This window comes from Astatotilapia calliptera, chromosome 7 (genome assembly GCF_900246225.1).
Source record: "Astatotilapia calliptera chromosome 7, fAstCal1.2, whole genome shotgun sequence".
Lineage (NCBI taxonomy): Eukaryota > Metazoa > Chordata > Actinopteri > Cichliformes > Cichlidae > Astatotilapia > Astatotilapia calliptera.
This window is the reverse complement of record NC_039308.1, coordinates 41,002,995-41,009,159: the sequence shown is the minus strand read 5'-3', so window position 1 is coordinate 41,009,159 and position 6,165 is coordinate 41,002,995. Positions and strand designations below refer to the sequence as shown.

Here is a 6,165-nt window from a genome sequence, read left to right as displayed (position 1 = left end):
TGGTCCACCTATAATTCAAGCACTTGCAAGAGCTTATTTAACGAGGAGACTAACGGGTATTAATTACTCACTGAGGGCTTACTTTGGACCAAAACAAATTGGACCCGCAGAACAAGTAAGTACATAATTAATGAGACTTCATTTACCTGATTAACATGTTTATATTTAAAGTTTGATTGAGAGTTTAGTAGGGATTTATTATAGGGTCAAGTTTGCCAGCAGCTCTGAAATGCTTTCTACTTTAAATATAACTTGGCAAGAGTGTAGTGTTGAATAAATAGAACTCAAATAAAACTGTCATTATGTGGGTTAGGAAACATTTTCTAAGGTCAAGGTTTTTTTTAATAACTGTTAAAACTATGTTAATCCCAGGGATGGTCCTTGCAAAACTACACCCAGTTCACAAAATGCTTTAACACTGTTTGAAATGTAAATAAACACAGAATTTAATGATTTGCAAATCTCATGAACCCATATTTTATTCACAATAAAACAACAAACATATTAAATGTTTGAATTGAGAAGAAACACAATGTTAAAAAAATATTAACTCATTTTAAATTAGATTTTTTGTAAATTGTACTATAAAAAACAATTGGATGAACATTTGAAAACTAATCAGGTTAACCGGCAACAGACTATTGAAATTCATTATCATCAGGATGTCCTAAAAACTCCATGAAAAGCCTGCATTTGATCCAAAATGCTGCATTTGATCCAAAGGCTTAATTTCTTCTTAGGAGAGATGTAGATTTGAGGAATAGATGGTTAAAGAGCACTGACAGGTACTAGCAAGAGAGAGCATATTTCTCTCATACTGGCTTCTCTTTATTGGCTCCCTGTTAAATCCAGAATCAAATTTTAAATCCCTCCCCTCACATACAAAGTGTTTAAATAATCAGGCCTCATCTTACCTTAAAGACCTCATAATACCATTTCACCAAAGTAGAGCACTTCGCTCTGACACTGCAGGCTTACTAGTGGTTCCTAACGCAAGTACACACACACACACACACACACACACACACACACACACACACACACACACACACACACACACACACACACACATTAGCCGCTTATCCTAACGCTAACCATCAAAAATGAATGCCTAATCCTAAACCTCAGCCTAAACCTAACCATAACCTAATTGGAAGCCTGACACTAAAACCACCTTTTGAGCCCAAACATTGCCTTCAAACTCGTAGGGATGGGCATTTTATCACCATAGGTGACTGCTAGTATAGTAAAGTAGAAGTAGAATACGAAACCTTTATATAAACAGCAGTCCATTTAACATTTATTTAGTTGTTGCAATCAACTCATTTAAATATTTCAGATCAACACAAACATTTTAATTATATTAAACAAAGGTAACCAAGGTAAATACAAAATACTTTCAAGTGATGATTTCATTTCTTAAGGATAAAAAGATATCCCCCTACAGCCTTTGGCAATTCAGAGTGGAAACATTTTGTTATTATCAATATTTCTTGTAACTTTGTAACTGTTCCAAGTGAATTGAGAACATCAGAGACATTAACTGTACCTACTGAGTAGCTACATTTCTGTTATACAACAAGGGAAGACCAAAGGGAAAGCCAAGCAATTGCTTAGTCAGCTCTTTTTCTTCAGTATATTGAGAACACAACACATCTTCTGCTAAAAAAAGAGCAAGTCATAAGGTTTCACTGCTGTCTGCAAAGCATGGGGAAAAAACTAAATCCTGGAGAAATCGCTTTGTGTGAAAAATAATCTTGAGCATTGAATCAATAAGATGCTCTAAAGACTTGCACCCTGCCATTACTTAACCCAACTTCTCTTACATTTACTAACAAGAATATGTATCATTAGTTCATCAAGTTTAATAAAACTAAAATTGAAAATTTGAAGAAAAAAAAAACTTTGTTGATGAAGATTTAGCAAATTTATTGTGTTTGTAACTGTATTTGCAACATTTGTAAATCTTCCAAAAGTTATTGTTTTGGAAGATTTTATAAGATGGAATTTTGTTTGGATATATGGTGTTATTAATAAGTGCTCTTATTAATGTAGCTTTATAAAAACTTTTGCTCCTGCAAAAGGAATTTAGTGTCTTTGCATGTGAGGCTAAATACTGAAGTCGTCACTTCGTGAACATGCAGGGGCAAGCCCGTCTTGTTGTCATGCATACAAAAGAAATGTTGGAATGTGGTAAGAACAAGAAAATGTTGGGAAAATTAAGAAATGATTTCATTAATGAAATTCCATCTTTTATACTTTGCCCCTTTTGAAGACAGAAAAAGAGCAATAAGTCTGGCATCAGCACAAATCTGTCCAAGCAAGATGAATATCAATATCAGGGCCTCAAACCTAACTGGTGTTTGTTTCCTTTTATGACAGATCTCATTCTTGTTACAAAATGTATGGAGTGAAACTGATCCATGAAACACAGCATTTTTTATTCCTGTTTGTCAGCGCAATGGCCCTGATATCCTCCTGTAGGTCCTTACCAAGGACAGACTACCCTATCCTTCCTGGCCATCACTTCATGTTCACGTGGAATGCTCCAACTGAACTGTGTAACATCCACTTTGGTATGCCCCTTGACCTCTCCTACTTCAGCGTTGTCAGCAGCACCCTGAAAACGGTGACCAACCAAAGCATCTCCATATTTTACATTGACCGCTTTGGCATCTTTCCCTATATTGACGAAGACACTGGAGAAATGCATGATGAAGATTTGCCGCAAATAACAGACATGCAGGACCACCATGACGATGCTGCAGATGACATCAAGCACTATATTCCCACCGATGGACCTGGCCTGGCTGTGCTTGACTTTGAAGAGTGGAGACCGCAGTGGATTCGAAACTGGGGAAGCAAATATATCTACAGAGAGGTTTCAATCGAAAAGGTCAAAAAGAAGAACACTTCACTTTCTGAAGATGAAGCAGAGGAAAGGGCAAAGATTGTGTTTGAAAGAGCAGCCAAGAGGTATTTTGTCCATCCAAATTGGGAAGAAACTGAGGCCAAAAAGACTTTGGGGTTACTACTTGTATCCTGACTGCTATAACTATGACTACAACCAGGACATGGTGGGCTTCACTGGAGAGTGTCCTGATATTGAGAAGCAGAGGAATGAAAATCTTTTGTGGCTCTGAAAAGAGTCCACGGCACTCTTTCCTTCCATCTACCTGGAGTTGGTCCTCAAAGACTCCTGGAAAGCTCGTTTGTTTGTTCGCCATCGCATCCAGGAAGCCATGAGGGTATCAACCCTCCCCCAAAGCACCTATTCAATCCCTATCTATGCCTACATAAGACCTGTGTACAAGGACAGCGTTGATGACTATGTGTCAGAAGTAAGACATCACTGCTCAACACACAGTATTGTATTACCTTGAGAAACAATTTGTGCTCTGTGTGCCTCACCAATCCTTGATGGAATGAAAGGTATCTGCCATCCAACATAGAATTTAGGGATGAACTACTTTCTAAGTACAAGGCTCTCATTCACAGTAAACTTTGTTCACTAACATCTTCCAGCACTATAGCTTAGGCTTCAGGCTATTCAAAAAACTTTTTTTTTCAGGCAGATGTTTTCCTCATCTTTATTCATTCTAATGTCAAAGTAGACAGTGAATCATGGAAAGCTACTTTAGCAGAGCACAGAGTACATGGAAACAAACAATTATGTTTTTTGTTTGTTTGCTTTTGTTTTTTGTTCTTATGTTTCAATTTTTAAAAGCCTTCAAAAGTGAAACCAGTATTAATTGTCCTGAAGCTACATTCTTTGTTATCCTTATCTTTTATTAGAGTTAAAACTTTTATAGTGTATTATTTACTCACTGGATTAAGCTAAAGCTTTAAGGGAACAACAATAAACATGGTTTGTTTACTTAATTTCCTATCAAATCTTCCATTATACTCAGGATTACACCCACGTTCCTGCACTCAGTCTTAAACAATGATTTCATAAAAACCTGTAACAATACATGACATTTAAAAACACACACACAAACACATGTTATCAGGGAATTAGGTAATTGCTACAAAGTATTTAGGGAATAGGCTTGTTTTAGTCTTATACATGAATAATGAGTTTCAACTATCAGTCAACATTACTCTGACTCTTTCTGTTCTGTTTGTGAGTCCTCTTCACACACTGAGGTTAATTATGGAGTTCCACAGGGTTCAGTGCTAGGACCAATTCTGTTTACATTATACATGCTTCCCTTAGGCAGCATCATTAGAAGACATAGCATACATTTTCACTGCTATGCTGATGACACCCAGCTCTATCTGTCCATGAAGCCAGATAGCACACACCAATTAGTTAGACTGCAGGAATGTCTTAAAGACATAAAGACCTGGATGGCCGCTAACTTTCTGCTTCTTAATTCAGATAAAACTGAGGTTATTGTACTCGGCCCTGAAAATCTTAGAAATATGGTATCTAACCAGATTCTTACTCTGGATGGTATTACCTTGGCCTCCAGTAACACTGTGAGGAACCTTGGAGTCATTTTTGACCAGGACATGTCCTTCAACGCACATATTAAACAAATATGTAAGACTGCTTTCTTCCATTTGCGCAACATCTCTAAAATTAGAAATATCCTGTCTCAGAGTGACGCTGAAAAACTAGTTCATGCATTTATTACTTCCAGGCTGGACGACTGTAATTCATTATTATCAGGATGTCCAAAAAACTCGCTGAAAAGCCTTCAACTAATCCAAAATGCTGCAGCAAGAGTCCTGACAGGGACTAGAAAGAGAGAGCATATTTCTCCTGTTTTGGCTTACCTTCATTGGCTTCCTGTTAAATCCAGAATTGAATTCAAAATCCTGCTCCTCACATACAAGGTCTTAAATAATCAGGCCCCATCTTATCTTAATGACCTTGTAGTACCATATCACCCTATTAGAGCACTTCGCTCTCGCTCTGCAGGGTTACTTGTTGTTCCTAGAGTATTTAAAAGTAGACTGGCAGGCATAGCCTTCAGTTTTCAGGCCCCTCTTCTGTGGAACCAGCTTCCAGTTTGGATTCGGGAGACAGACACTATCTCTACTTTCAAGATTAGGCTTAAAACTTTCCTTTTTGCTAAAGCATATAGTTAGGGCTGGACCAGGTGATCCTGAATCCTCCCTTAGTTATGCTGCAATAGACGTAGGCTGCCGGGGGATTCCCATGATGCATTGAGTTTTTCCTTTCCAGTCACCTTTCTCACTCACTATGTATTAACAGACCTCTCTGCATTGAATCATATCTGTTATTAACCTCTGTCTCTCTTCCACAGCATGTCTTTTATCCTGTCTTCCTTCTCTCACCCCAACCGGTCGCAGCAGATGGCCGCCCCTCCCTGAGCCTGGTTCTGCCGGAGGTTTCTTCCTGTTAAAAGGGAGTTTTTCCTTCCCACTGTCGCCAAAGTGCTTGCTCATAGGGGGTCATATGATTGTTGGGTTTTTTCTCTGTATCTATGAAGCGCCTTGAGGCGACTTTTGTTGTGATTTGGCGCTATATAAATAAAATTGAATTGAATTGAATTGAAAATTGAATTGTGCAGTTTGATCTGGTTAACACCACTGGAGAAGCTGCTGCTCTGGGTGCTGCTGGCGTCATATCTTGGGGAGACATGAATGTCACAGACACAGAGGTAGATTGTACTTTTGATAGGAAATTGGTTGCTTTTAGGTATCTTTCATGCAAGACTTCAATCATAACATTTTAATCAAATGTTCCAATATCCCACAACCCTGCAGGACTCTTGCTTTGATGCACAACATCACTTGGAGCAGGTTATAAACAGGTACATTGTGAATGTTTCCACTGCAACACGCCTCTGTGGTGATGCACTTTGCCAGGGCCAAGATCGCTGTATAAGGAAGCACTGGGATGATGACGTGTTCCTTCATCTGCACTCATGTCACTACCAGATCAAGCAGCAACACCGGGGTGGACCTTTGACTGTGAGCGGTGGTCTCTCACAAGATGACATCAACTTGTTCGACAAAAACTTTGACTGCATGTGCTATACTGAAAAGCCATGCCGGTCGGTCATTACGCTCAATGTCATTCACGACGCAGTCATCAACACAAGGAACCGCACTGCTGATAGGACACACTCCATCCTCCATGTACATTTATATTTGTGTGTCTTGGTGTGGGTGTTTGTGAGTGAGTAA

General features: G+C 38.7%; 1 pseudogene; it reads left to right on the top strand.

Annotated features, from left to right (window-relative positions):
• On the top strand, positions 1-6,165 carry LOC113024934 (hyaluronidase PH-20-like; annotated as a pseudogene).